Consider the following 14,901-nt stretch of genomic DNA (forward strand, 5'->3'; position numbering starts at 1 on the left):
CACCGTTACAAAAATATACTGCTTAACGCTGTTTAAGAAAATAAACCCTGTTTACAGCTAAAATCATTTTAACCCATATATAAAAAATAAAGAGTTGCTGACTGTTGAAGCAGGCGAAACATGCAGTTACCATTGAAGGATTAAACAACATAATTGATTTATTTTTGAGATGAAAACATGTTGTGGATTCTTTGATATAGGAATTTAACTTTCGAATATTATTCAGATGAGCTCCGGCCCCAAGAGGTTCACAACGTATGTGAAAATTTATCTACTACGATTAATTGATTAATGAATTAGTAAAACTGTCTCAAGGGCTTGTAGTGACTTGAACCCCTGTTACATACAGACCTCCCCCGCTCCACACTCCAAAATGTAGCGGAGCCAGGCATCACAGTGAAACAAGTGGGGGATCGGTCATGACCCCACAAGTTGTAATTGGCGTTACAGATATCGAGGGTCCGATAATGCGAAAGAGAAAGATATAGGGAAATTTGTCTACAGGGTACAACTGGAGACTCGAAATCTTCAATGCATCAGCATAACCACCTCGAGAGTGGCATTCCTATTTTCCAGTTAATACAGTCTCCCCTTCGGTTCATATCTTCTCCGCGACCCATTATCAAAACATTCTATCGCTCTAGTATGATTTTTCATTACTTCATTTCAACACTCAGACTTACGCATCACGTAAGTATGCACTCACTGCGAACTACTAGGCCAGCGTGGTCACGTGAATAATCTGGATTAATTTTATGACAATCCTTTCATATAATCTACATATCGACATATTTTGTTGTTTTTTTTTCTTACGTTACAAAAACATCTTCGTAGGTCTCAACTGATTTTCAATTTTGTTTTCCAGCGAGTTCCTGATGCAAAGGCTGCCGTGGAGCCAAATTACACATTCATCCCGGAAGGTAGGAAAAGTTTTTGATCATTTGTTTTAAAGTATTAAAGAAATCGCTCGTTCGTCGCACATTTGAGACTTACGAAAATCTTACGAAAGCAGACTCCACATTCTCCTTGGGCCAAGTTTCTCAGCGTTTCTAAACTATTCTACAACAGTGCGCTCAGAGAGTCAAGTCAAGAAATTACTTGAATTTTATGGATCGCGAAGTTTCATTGTCGTGTTCACGATAGCCCGCAACAGGTCCCTTTTCTGAACCACGTGACTACAATCCACAGCCCAAACCCGATTTCCCCCAAGACCCTTTTAACGTCTCGCCTCACCTAAGTGTAGGTTTTCCGAATACCGTCAGTCCCCCGCCCAACTCCCAACCTGAAGGAAAACCCCTTGTCTGCTGTCCGTCTTATTCAATATGTTCGCAGTACATTCTCTATACCTGGAGGTCTTTTCCATCCGCAAGCTGAATTCGCCGCCTTGGGAAACTCATATCTCTTAGGCATATTTCACAGCCTTTAAATACGAAACGAAACGTCACTGTTTGACGAATTCGAATCCCAGATTAATTCGTTCGTACAAGTAATTAAAATTGGTTGCAAGTTCTGAGGTATTGGCCTTTAAATATTGCATCCATATTGCCTATGTAGGCATATATATGCCTAACTAGCTTATGATAACTGCACACAACAAAGGATAACAAAAGATGACTTGAATTCGAACTTGATAAGATAGCAGCCAAACCTGGTTTGCATCATATAAAACATTGGAAAGCGGTTTTAATAAAATCTGATATTGGGGAGATTTGCAGAAATTTGTCGAAAAATTTCAGTATAGTTGAAAATCGGTCAGAATAACGGGCACTTTTCATGAAGACCTGGGGAATCCCAGCACGGGGTTGCATTGTGGACACAGCGTAAGAACTCTTGCGTTTCTTAAACTAATTATAATTCACATTGGGTCACTGTGAGTCTTGTGGAAGTGATAGATAATGAACATTACAATTTGACCAATGTTCGTCAGTGCTGAGAAACGAGCAGTATTTCCATACAAGAATACTGTGGAAGTGTAGGTTTCAGTTATATCATGAAAGATCATACGAATAAAATGTGCAAACCAGTCCTGGATTAAAGTATCGAAAATCGTGCACGACACCCTGTGACGTACTGCATTTAATTTAGCGTTGCATAAGGCATTAATTAAAGAAACACGGCACAACAGCGTGGAAGTGACGAACTCTTGTAACCATGGTGACGAACCTTCCGGTATCATAAAAAAAGGTGGGTAAATTCTTGACCAGTTGATCGACTGTCAGTTTTCCAACAAGAAAACTGCCCCATGGGGTTCGTTGTCTATATAAATTTAAATGATGTTGGAACGTGTTCTGCTAGGTTAAGATTATATGAAAGTTTATTGTTGTAGATTTCACACCAGCTGACCTTGTTCCTTGCCACTTACAGCAAACACTGTTTATAGCAAGCTTAATAAATACCCTAGGGAAATCAACTATTGGAAATACGAAAAAACGAATACGAGAATATGTAAGCCGTATACGGATAGAAACTACACACAAAAACATCAAAACATAATTTATGTTTCACAGTTTGCATACTTTCACTGACTTGGGCTTGTGATTTATTCAATAAATAAGGAACATCGTAAATAAAACACACAGGTTGCCTGTCTAAGCCTGTTACTTGATTGAATTCTTACAAAAACGCCCACATTAGTTGAATGGGTTGCGAACAGGCTTTATAAGAGTGTTGACAGGGGTCTTAAAACACAGCGGTTGAACACGTTCAGAATTCCCACGAGCAAATTTTAAACGGGTACAGAACATAAGTACAAGGACAAACCAAACAGAATCCCAAATCGTCCAGTACAGAATATGCAGTAAATAAGGGCATTTCAAAAGTACGATAAGAAAAGACCATGTCACAGCTCCGGTGGTTTGTCACACGCTATCACCATGGAGGTCCGGGTTCTCGTCTAGGCCTTTTATCGTATTCTGTCTGTGAAATAAAAAAATTAGATGTAATGGATAAATTAAATTGTTTACTTTAGACTGAGTTGCAGCATATTTTGTCGAATTGATTATATGTTTAAATACAACAAGCATTGAAGAATTTCTGGTAGAAATTAGTAAGGAGAATAAAATAGCAGTAAACTCAGGTTTATAATTAACTTTCGGGCAAGAAAGCCTGTGGAAGCTTAAAAAATATTTATGTAAAGTAGGTCGATTATAGTATTTCTTATGAAAAAATGTAAAAGTCTTTACCAAATATAAAAAAGAAATATGGACGCTTCAAAGAATTTTGTGGGAATTTCTTGTTCGAAAGTACGAGTTAAGAACAAGTTTCAAATGATTTACTAGGGCATAACAGAATGGCATAATATAACTTGTATAAAGATTATATCTGATTCTACTTGTCACTGGGCATTATTTAACTTCAGTCAAGTCTATATTTTAATCTTAAGGTGAACAGGAAAATAGCTATGAGTGTGGCCCACATGGCTCACGCTCCCCAGTTTGGGAGTGGTTGCCTAAACTGCTACTTCAATCCATCTCTTTTATAAATAAAAGCCATGTTGTCAGCCACCAGGTCATTCCGTTATATTTGACTGTGGGCTTAACTGTATGGAGAAGTTCCAAAGCCGTTCCTAACAAAATGACTTGACAGCATCGGGCGATGTATACGAATGTATTATAACAAGATTGAACCTAAACATATTTCATTTTCGAGCCTTTCCTTCCAAGGTGTATCAGTGTTTTAAGAGACCGCCGTAACGTTGCATTATTACAGGCTGAACTTGTTTTCCTTGACGGCGGGTCATGACGTAACGCAATGCATACATGCAAATTATTTGCTGCACATTTCACAAACCTGACGTAGAAACAACCGCCACCCCTCACTACCGTATTCTGTCGCTTCTATGATGTATCAGCCCTACGTCTTTCTTTAAAATATGATCCAGTTGTAATTCCATATAATTACTTAACTACATGACAAACCACTGTATTTGGTGTCTCTGAGTTCAGTAGTCATGGGAGAAGACAGCGACGTAAAAATAAGAAAAAAAACATTTTCAATATGTTCACCATCGGCGTCCAAGACCATCTGCAGCGGACGTCGGAAATTCCACAGAAATGCAGGTGGAGTTTCTACACCGACGCTCGTCACTGCCGAAATTTCTTGTTACATTTCTTCGATTGTGTGCAGATTATTTTGTGACATTGCCACCAGAGGCAGCATATTCTTCCAAGACCACCGAATACCAAATACAGGGATGTTCGTTATGTAGTTAGGTAATTATATGCGATCAAAACTGGAAGGTCTTCTTACAAAGATCCTGCACAAACATAGCACAGTTTTAAGTCTTAAACACGCGTATTTTAATTAGAAACTTTGCTAAATTTCTATATGGACCGTCGGATCAGGAAGTTATTTAAGTGGGGTATATGCTTATACGCATATGCCGCAGAAACACTTAAAGTGAGGGGATGTTTTCTTCAGATTACTAAATGTCACTCGCAACAGGTAATTATTGCGATTTAAGCTTTTACGACTAGAAATAGGCAATAATGAAAGTAACTTCAGGACATATTCTGTGACTGTTTACACATTCCTTTTAATAGTTGTGTATCATCGTCAACTGTCGAGGACAGGTATTATGATTTGGAATCACCAGTGTTATAACTACTAGACTCATAAACCAACATTCATTCAGAAAAACTGTCACTCGTTGAACACGGGCCGCGACTGACACTCGATTTTCAAACATGTTCATGTTCCCAGCACACAAAATCATCGGTCTTCGGTAGTCATGCACCGATCTATAAAAAATTACAATAAAACACTTCTGAGCCACATTCAAAGCAAGCACTTTACATAAAAGAGAAAATATTTCGGGACATGAGTGGCATGGCTATTGTTTCTTTATTTGCAGTTCTTGTAAATCTTAAAGTTTATAGTATGTGTCACGAGGCTTAAACTTCCATATCAGTTATTATTCTGAAACCGTAATTTAAAACAGTGCTTTAAAGACATTGTCAAACTGCTTGGTGGAAAAGTTTATCATTCTAACAGGACAAATATGGGACCAGACCCTGGAAATGTCATAGTAGGTCTTAGGCTAAGGACAAAACCATTGTCACGTAGAATTACTAAATTTGAGGTTGTGGTGAAAACTCCGGGAGGCCGGTCCATATTTCTGGCACGTGCACAAATTCGTATCGTTCCACACGTGGTAGAAGAAAGGTCAGAATTCAGAAGCATCCAACTACTGCCAGACGTGACAAGAATGGGAAAGTGTATACTACTACAACGTCATCATGCGTTCTACATGTCTCAACTTACTTTCCTTAATCGCCCTATTAATATTAATCGCCGATCACAGTTACCGCGCGGTATGGGGCGTGAATCTTGGCCGATTGGATATGGGGATCGTTGGTTTGAATCCCGTTCTATAATGGATGTATGGATGTTCGTCTTCGTCTTTCCGTATTGTGTTGTCCCATGACGGTTGAGGCCTTGCTCTACAACAGTGGTATTCAACCTGGGGTACGCGTACCCCCGGGGGTACGCGAAGACATCTTAGGGGGTACGTGAAATTTAAAATAAATATATTATTTTATGATAAACACTGAATAATAAGTAATGTAATTTATTTAATTTATTTTAGATGTAGATTATATACTATGTATAACTTGAATTATACACCAACAACTTTGGGGGTAAGTGAAATTTAAAAAAATATATATTATTTTATGATAAACACTGAATAATAAGTAATGTTATTTATTTAATTTATTTTAGATGTATATTATATACTATGTATAACTTGAATTATACACCAACAACTTTGGGGGTACAAAGTTAAAGAGAAATTATATCTGGGGGTACGCGAACAACAAATGTTGAATACCACTGCTCTACAACACAGAAGACAGCCATCTTAGGACATTGCGCTCTGAAAACCTCAAATCTCACTTTGTTCCAGGGCTTTAGAATTTGAACAATCGTTAATTTTGCGGTAAAAGTACAGAATGAGAGGTTATTTTTTTTATGGTTGATGATGTACGAGTGTTTTAAAGTTTACGGAAGGTGTATCGCATCCGATGTTTGGTCTCAAACAAGCCCACAGTCCCTAAACGTGAGACGATGTTGGTCCCACTTGATCTGCACCGTACAGATGAGATGAGATGAGGCTAGCTGCAGCCACGCTACTACACCCACAGTTCACGACCCCTGCCTCACGTGTGTCTCATCTCAAACAAAAAAACACACACAAGCAGTTGGACTAGGGTCAGATGTAGCAAAAGTTGCCATCACTATTTCTTGCTTTCCTCGAAGCCTCCATGTGATGGATCGAGTATAACTTATTAAATACGTTCCCATTTAAATTAACTTTTTAAATGACATAGGAATTACACATTTTAAAACGTAAACCTTACATGAACAATTTAAGCTAAATGTATAATGATGAAGCACTTTAATACCGTTCAAAAATGAGCTTTCGAGAATGAGAAGTTTGTAACTCGGTTTGTTCGTTTTGAGGAAATTAAGTTTTAAGTTCAGTGTCACAGAAGAACAAAAAAAGTCTACAATAACACTATTATTAATGTATCTTGATTTTTCTATTGCAAGAGATATAAATTTTTACTTTACTAAAAACGAAATAAAATTAATTTACAAAGATCATCTTACAGGAGTCTATATGTTCTCATTCATTTACAAATCATCACTTAATGTAGATTACTTGTTTTGTGGGATGATACGCCGTGTAGTCTATTAGAAAGTAACTGAAATTTCAGAGTTGCTTACTGCGTCCTTCATCAGGGCGATGAGTCGACATTATTTCTGGTGTGCTATTTACAACAGTTCCTGATGCTTTATTTTCTTATTCGTCTTTGTACTTTGTACAAGATGATATCAGCGTAAATGCCGCTTAGAATGGTAGCTGTGACTTCAAACACAGTAATATCTTTCCTCTTAATTTCCATATTCTCGTGAGCGAAGACGCTTAAGTAATATAAGACATGGTGCCAACATAACCACACAGCTTCTGTTAAGACCCCCCACCTCCATCGTTTAAATAGATGTGGTAGGCCTGCATACAGCAACAATAAGCACTGCAGTGCCATCTCGACAATACTCTTATTGCCTCTACAAGTATAACATGACATACTTACAAGTAGTAGTTGAAAACCTTCCTGAAGATGTACGAATAAAACTAAAATACACACTACTAGTTATTAACAGGTGTGCATACGCACTGTTCTAACTTCATTATGTTACTTCACACACAGGGGAAAGGGGGGTGCGATTTTCAGAGAGAAATTATATACTAGGGACGTCCCTGACCGTGAAGAGAGACAAACTTCAGCACCTTCACTTCGATGGAACAAGTTTTAACACAACGTTGGTCTCCTGTGTAGTAACGCTGTGTGGACGTATCAGAAGACCAACACCGACATTATAATATCCATGACAGACCCAACGATTAAATAGTTATTCTCCAACTTTAATTTTAAATTTTAAAATTTAATATAAATAACAAGAAAACATATGCAGTCGGAAAACAATGGTATCAATTATAAGACTATTTTAAAACAAACTGAGATAAATTTTAGTTCCCTACGGCGAAGAGTGTGAAGATGGCTGTCTTGTGGGTTGTGGAGCCGTGTAGTCTGCACCGACGTTTCAGAGGTCATTGCTGCCTCTGAAACGTATCGTGTCGTGTCCTTGTGCACCTTATTTTCGGAAGATCTTCAGCGTATCAGTTATAAAACCAGGCGGAGAAATAACGCTTAAAATCTCATGATATTTAGGCTCGGAAGGGAGAAAAGATATGTTCAATTGCTGAAAATTAATACAACGCTCTCAAAATACAGTTCTGAAGAAAGACTACTACATGAAAATGATCTTAACCTCTAATAGGCGATTATTTAACTAGTCTGTTTGCGCACTTCAGCCCGAAGGAATGCGATGTGTGTTTAAAAAAATAATACGCACTCAATCAAAGGCTCTCAACAGAAATTATCAGCTTTAATGACCCGGTTAAATGTTTTTCTTTTTTTTACCTGAAATAGATCTTTCCCATACTAAAGCTCAGACTTGCGTGTTGTACCAGGTGCGTGTATGGAATGCCAGATATATTATTAAAACGAAACTATGTAAAAAACAAAGAGGTGAGATCCGACCTTGGCATTTGCTAAGGCGGATTTGTGTGTGCATGCTTGTAAGCATGTAAGCTATCTTAATCAACTGTCAGTTTTCTATTTGAACTGTGTACCTTCAGGTCTGGATTTACTGTAACCGACAGACCTGTCTTATAAGCAAAAGCCCAGCCCATAATATCAAAATTGCAGACGAAAGATTATGAGTTGGCCAAGTACTTTTCTAGTTGGTTAAATGCAAGACAATGATGATGATGATGATGCATAATTGTACATAACGAGTATCAGCTTGATGTGTATAAGAAACGTCTTTCAGAAGTCGGTCGAAATGTTTCCATTTTGAAGTCCATGTCCATACACACAGACGTGTTAATATAAAATACTATTAAATCAAACTGGTCGGCAGATTTTATTACATAAAGACCTATACATGCCCGTAAAAGTAGGTGTCAGCTGTAAAATGTTGCAACTTTAAGAGTCAATTTATTTAATTACAACCAATGTGCCGATGAGATTTAAAATCGACATTTCACTCATTACTGAGCCAGCTTAATGAAACTAAATTTAAATAATTATTATATTTGTTTACCGTCAAATCACAATAAAATAGTAAGATAGGATAATTAAAATGATTAAAATATCATCTTATGTTCCATATCGAAGTGTTACCATCTCAGAACCTTGTTCTTGAGATGGTAACACTTCTGGATCTCTCCTCTGAACACATCTGAACCGATTGCTATTTCATATATGACTGATATAAATATCAATAACACCACCTCAACAATAATGTTATATTAATAATATCTAGACACAACTTCCATAAAATATACGTAGAAAGATGATAAAATTATAAAATTGTAAAAACTATAAATAATTGTAATTTGAGTTTAAAAGTTTATAATTTACACCTTATGACGGTTTGATAAACCGAAACATGTTGTGAATGTTCCGATGTAAATCGAATGCTCGATATGGAACATAAGATGATATTTTAATCATTTTAATTATCTTATCTTACTATTTTATTGTGATTTGACGGTAAACAAATATAATAATTATTTTAATTAACATCACAATATGACGCAACTATACTATCTCATGAAACTAAATTTACTAAAATAATATACCCTGAAGTGATTGATTACCTATAAATATTAATCACGAAATATATTTTATGGAATTCAATAGACAACACTTTTTACGATTATATAAACAACGAGAGTAGCAAGAAATTTTTCTAACACCGCATATTGAAGTTATATCAAAGAGTGTATCATAACTAATTGAAACGTTGCAATCTTTCGACTCAAACTCTGCAAAAAGACACAAAGATTATTCGCTTTTATCGGGGCGTGGTGTGAGACTATGAATCATGGGACAAGTATCTACCCATCCACCGGTCATTCCCAATCCACGATTCTTAATCTTTTCACTCCAACCCCGATTGGCGGCTGTGGTCAAAGTTAAAAACCATTGCGATGCAGCCTACATCAGCAACAGATACAGCAGGGTCTAAAGTGTAATGTATAGTGAGAGTGACAAATCCCGATTTCAAGGTTTGAAGTAAGCAATCGATGTTGCTAGAATGTGAAATCACTTTATAATGCTGAATACATTTATGGGACATGTTTAGGTACTCGGCTAATGTAATTTTAAGACATATAAGACCCTTCCTCCCCAAAATTAAGCAATCTTAGGAACTTACAAAACTTTATTTATTAAGTATTTAGTATCTTACTTAAAGTGAGTAAAAAAATTAACGTGTTGAAACTAGAAGAATAAAGATTGCACTGTTACTATTATTGTAAAAAAAAATGTATATACGTTCTTTATTAATGTCAGATGATGGCAGAGGTTACTTGTATGAAAATTAAAACACATTTCTGTTATAATAAACACGTATTTTGAATTCTTGTGGAGAAGAGTGGAGTTGTGCTCATTTAAACAAAAATACATGCACACAGCAGCTATATTTAATCAGATTAAAAAAATTCTTCCATGAATGAAACAAAAGAATATGAGTGCCTATTCTCACGGGACAAATGCAAAGTATAACGTAATCACAACAAATCTAGAAATAAATAAAAGAAGATGAAAGACTTTTGAAAGCCATCATACATTTGCAGGTCCGATAGTAAAGTCAGTCTGTATTTGCACCTGGCTGTTTGTTGAACGCTGGACACAGAAAACAAGCGTGTGCTACATATAGGGGAATTCCAAAAAGTAAAGGGAATATTGCAATATTTTCGTTGTATGCTTCGCAGCACTGCCAAGAACTGGTCATGCTCTTTCTCAAGGTCAGAGAGTGAAATGCTGCGAGTGTGGTTCAGTTGTTCATTTGTACCGAGAAAGTAAGAAGTAAAGATCGTTACTACACTATACTTTTGCACCAAGGTTCGAATTATTGAAATTCATTTTCTTTCCTAAAACGAGGTAGGGATTAGTGCGCCCACCTTGTTTCAGCATCGCACACTTCAGCAGCAGACGAGCGCTCTTGCAAATGCTGGCCGCGGAGAGCCGGGGGGCTCTGCCGCGCTCATCCCACGTTTTCAATTTCAATCGCTCGACCTCTCGTACACACCGACTGACTTCTTTAAAAACAGAGATACAGGTCGACAATCTCCTGGTCGAGGGAACCTGGTCACATGTACAGTTTCGGTCAAAAACTAAAGAGTTCTCAGATAAACTTAATAACAGTCCACATCGTTTATTTACTTACCTGTGATTTTAAATCGCTTTCAGTACCCCAGGTTATACAGAGTCGAATAATAGGATATCGATTAATAATGAATTGGATAGGACACATAAGATATAGGTCGTGGCCTAATTTTGGCGCCATCCCAGCAGTTGCCTGGATGAACTTACGAAAATTGCAAAAATCAGTCATGATAGCACGTCTCGGAGCTGATATCTGAGCCCGAGACTTTCCGAATATGAAGCAGTACCGAGATCTCGTATTATACATCGTACTATTAGTAGGAGCTATGTATTAATAATTACACAATTAATCCATTTACGTGCATGTCTCCTTTAGTAAAAATTCCCATCGTATTACATTTATCATATACAAATCGAAATGACGCTTGGTAGCCAGGTTTATAATCAACATGTAAAAATGTCTCAAAAATACTTTTTAGATATGTTCGTAAATATCTCTATACGAAAAATTATCTCTAGCTCCAGTGGCTCGTTAGTTATCTTCATAAAACGGATATCGAGAGCCAGAAAAGATTTCGATTTCATAATTTTTTGTGCTACATTTTGCAGAAGAATTACGTCACAAGGAAATTTTCTCGAATATCTATTTACACACAAAAATGTAGAACCCTGCTTTAACCAGCGCTAGTGCCACTACCAACTAGCAATTTTTCATGAATGTGCTACTGAAAAAAGGAAACTAAAAATGGATGGTCTCTCGTGGGACGATGCTCGTAAGAAATTTTAAGGAAATCCGTCAATTAGTTCAAACGTTATTAGAACGGACAGAGGGGAGGCCACTACACATTATGCCATAACCTTAGTTTTAGGGGCCAACAGAAAACCAAGATAAGAGATAAAGAAATAGTACCATAATTAATCTCATGGTAAAATGAAGTGAAGATATAAAAAGTAGAATAAACCAGTTCAAAGTACGATCCAGCGGCAAGATTTTGGTCATTTATCACAGAATTGTTTAACCAAAGAAAAACATAAAACTGCCTCCACATCCCAAGCAATATCAAGTATCTGATATGAAGTTGAAACAAATTTGGCTTTCTTCTCGGTTTTTGTACCATGAAGTTGGTAGACATTTAACGTTTCAGAGGTCCTTGCAGCCTCCATCATCAGGGCGATCGCCCTCATGACCTCAAAGACAGCAAGGACCACTGGGTCAGTGAACTTCTACCAGACTACACCGCACTACGACCCAGAAGACAGCCCGCCATCTTCGTACTAACTGCCGTGAGAACCTCAAACCCTATGAAGTTGAAACGGTCTGCATTTCAGTGCTATTTGTGATTAACCATTAATAATCAGCAACTTTTTCTTCCGGCATTAAAGCTGTGCTTTCTGCTATAAATTTACTATTATATCTCGCAAACGAAGCCAGGTTCTCGTGTAGTCTTGTAGACTTGTACTCGCGAATGCGATGTAATCCATTCTTCTCTTACAGACGATGTTCAGTAAAGATTAACAGTCCATTTATCTTGTACCCTGCTTCAGACACAGTGTTCCCTTTGTAAAGAGCTGTGCGGTGAAGTGAAGGGGGTGGAGTGGGGGGGAGTTTGTGCCAGGAGATGCCAAGTCCAACGGTGGAGAAAATCACCCCTCTGTATTTCAAGGTGTTATGATCAACATCTCATGACACATTTTGTTTCTATATATAAGAAACGGTCCCATCGATTTTGTAAAAACTTATCGGCTCTTCATACAAATAATTAGTCTATGATAGGATGCATAAATTTCCTGAATTTCTTTCTCGGACGTAATTTAGAGACTATTCCAAAAGTCGCGATCAATACTATGAACCAAAATGATTATAAATGTTTAAAGTACTGGCCATTAACTTCATTATACTTTTGGGTTCTACAGACGTATGTTACTAAGCTTGACTCAAGACACTGACATTGAATTTCGAACATTCCACTCATCGTCCTGATGACAGAGGCAGCAAGGAGCTCAGAAACGTTAGTAAATGTATATTAGACTATACGGCGGTACAACCCTGAAGACAACCATCTTCGTACTTACCGCTGCGAGAACCTAAACCCTACTTCATTCAATTAATTATTCGATCCTCCTCCTCCAAACGACCGACTTCAGATGCTACCATAGGAAGAAATCAAATGGCGTTAGGGCTGATGATCTAGGTAGTCATTCAGCGGGACTTCGCCATACAACACACTTAACTTCGAAGGTCCTACAGGTTAGTTCATACAAATCGGTGTAGGGTGCTACTTTTGGGTAACCCTGTGGATACGCGTTCATTTGAATAAAAGCACACAATTGAAATTATTAAACATTTCCATGCATATGTATGACATCAGCGACTTTGCGTTGGAATACTTCTGAGATCAAATAAAATTGATTGGCGTTATTTCTAAGAATGTGAATTGTATTGACTTATGTTAATGAAACTGTCTATCTTACTGCTGTCTGTTCTTATATCCATGTAACGTCACAGTGTACAAGACGCAAGCCTCTCTGCTTATAAATAACTGTCGAAGCACGAGGCCACTGCAAACTGTTGCATCACCGTATTATAATGCACGTGAAATAAGATGTGACTGTGTGTGGGGAGGCTCTCTCGCGCGATACCAGTAGCAAGGGGATGGCGTTGAAGGGAAAAGAATCTCTCCGTTTGCACTATGCCTTTCTGGTTCCGAAGGATTTCGCCAGTTCAGTTTCTTCGTATTCGATGCCATGAGAACCTCCAATCCTATTACCGTTCATTGTGCCCGTGTCGCCAGCGTTGTTCCCATATCGTAAATGCGAAATGTCAATCATACTTAAGCATAATTTTTAAGAAAACTGGCCAATCAGTGCCTGTGCCAGGTAATAGGGCTCAAAAGAGAGAGTTCCTAAAAATGTGCATAATATGGAAACACAGTTTTTCATAGAAAATAGTGATTTAAATAATCGACGTTAGCTTCCGAATGCCGTAATGACTGGCCTTATCTAATGGACCTCTCAAACTAGAATTCTTTTTACTTAGAGACAGTGTTTTAGACTGGTTTCTGTATCACAAACTGTTTCGTGGTTATTGTTAATGATTGTTCAATAAATCTGTGTGTTGACTATTTTTTGTTCTAATAATGATAATGAGCAAAGGAATTGTATCATAGTTAGGGGAAATTACTTTTTTTAAATTGTCTTTGAGTGAAAAATGTTGTAAAAAAATCGTGGCCGCCCTCTTCCGGACTTACAAATAGTTAAAACATCGTCGATCACGTACGGATTTTCTCCTGATTTAAATTTACTTTTCACTTATTTATATTGTTATGTGTTGAAATACTATTCTTATTTTTCCCCTTGCGCAGCAATACCACTGCTCAGACTCACGAGCCGCCACTGCTTAGAGACGAACCATACTCTGAAACGTCATAGGCCTCTAACTTTGCATTGACACTATATTCTCGTGATAATAAAGTTGTGTTGCTCGTATCCTCCGCCACATATCAGTGGTTTGCAACGGTTTCCAGACATCAGGCCGCATTCAGCGTTGCTTATCGACTCACAGGCCGCAAATTCATGGAAATATGTTTAAAATGTCGCTAAACAGCCTTCTTTCGCCTAACAGGCTCAGTAATTTTCTTTAAAAAATAAGTTACTACTGACATATCAAAAACTGTTTTTATTAGAATAATCATTCAGTAACACGTTTCGTCTATTCTGGTGAGCTTCGCACGCATCCTACAAAGTGTTCATAAATAATGGGAGTCATATTTCCTTACTGGACGTTTTTACAGTTGCTCACAGCGACAGTTACTGCCAAATGTTGACATTACCAAAGCTTGTTTTCTGTACAGCATGACTGCCTTCTTGAACGTTGCGCGATGTGATCTCGTAGAAATTGACTGACGTTCCAGAAGAGATTACTTCCCACAACATAACGGCAATGACGGAGGAAGTAAGAACCTCTGAAACGTCGGCCAAATTCTACACTACATGGCGCAACATCTCTAAGACAGTCATTTCAATTCTCGTCGAAATGAGAAACAGAAATATCATGTATTTTGAAGGCAGGTACTAGTATTCATAATACAAAATAATATAAATATACGCGAGGCGCGCAAAACACACCAGTGGGCAGCATGCGACCCGCGGAACGCGG

The 14,901-nt window shown here is 37.6% G+C and overlaps 1 protein-coding gene and 1 long non-coding RNA gene across 5 annotated transcripts in view; one reads left to right on the forward strand and one right to left on the reverse strand.

Moving 5' to 3' along the window:
- Trmt61 (tRNA methyltransferase 61) overlaps window positions 1-14,901 on the reverse strand; it is a 108,122-nt gene that overhangs the window by 42,401 nt on the left and 50,820 nt on the right. The gene's annotated exons all lie outside the window — the stretch shown is intronic.
- LOC110832192 (uncharacterized) overlaps window positions 1-14,901 on the forward strand; it is a 96,515-nt gene that overhangs the window by 40,386 nt on the left and 41,228 nt on the right. The window contains exon 2 of one of the 4 annotated variants that reach the window (XR_002543851.2): window positions 866-920. The exons of the other annotated variants lie outside the window; for them this stretch is intronic. This is a non-coding gene — a long non-coding RNA (uncharacterized LOC110832192). The remainder of the gene's footprint in view (window positions 1-865; window positions 921-14,901) is intronic. 4 annotated transcript variants of the gene reach the window in all.

The sequence above is a fragment of the Zootermopsis nevadensis genome, unplaced genomic scaffold, assembly GCF_977971745.1.
Source record: "Zootermopsis nevadensis isolate Lab colony 2312 unplaced genomic scaffold, Znev_1.0 Znev_ptg000002l, whole genome shotgun sequence".
NCBI classification, from domain to species: domain Eukaryota; kingdom Metazoa; phylum Arthropoda; class Insecta; order Blattodea; family Termopsidae; genus Zootermopsis; species Zootermopsis nevadensis.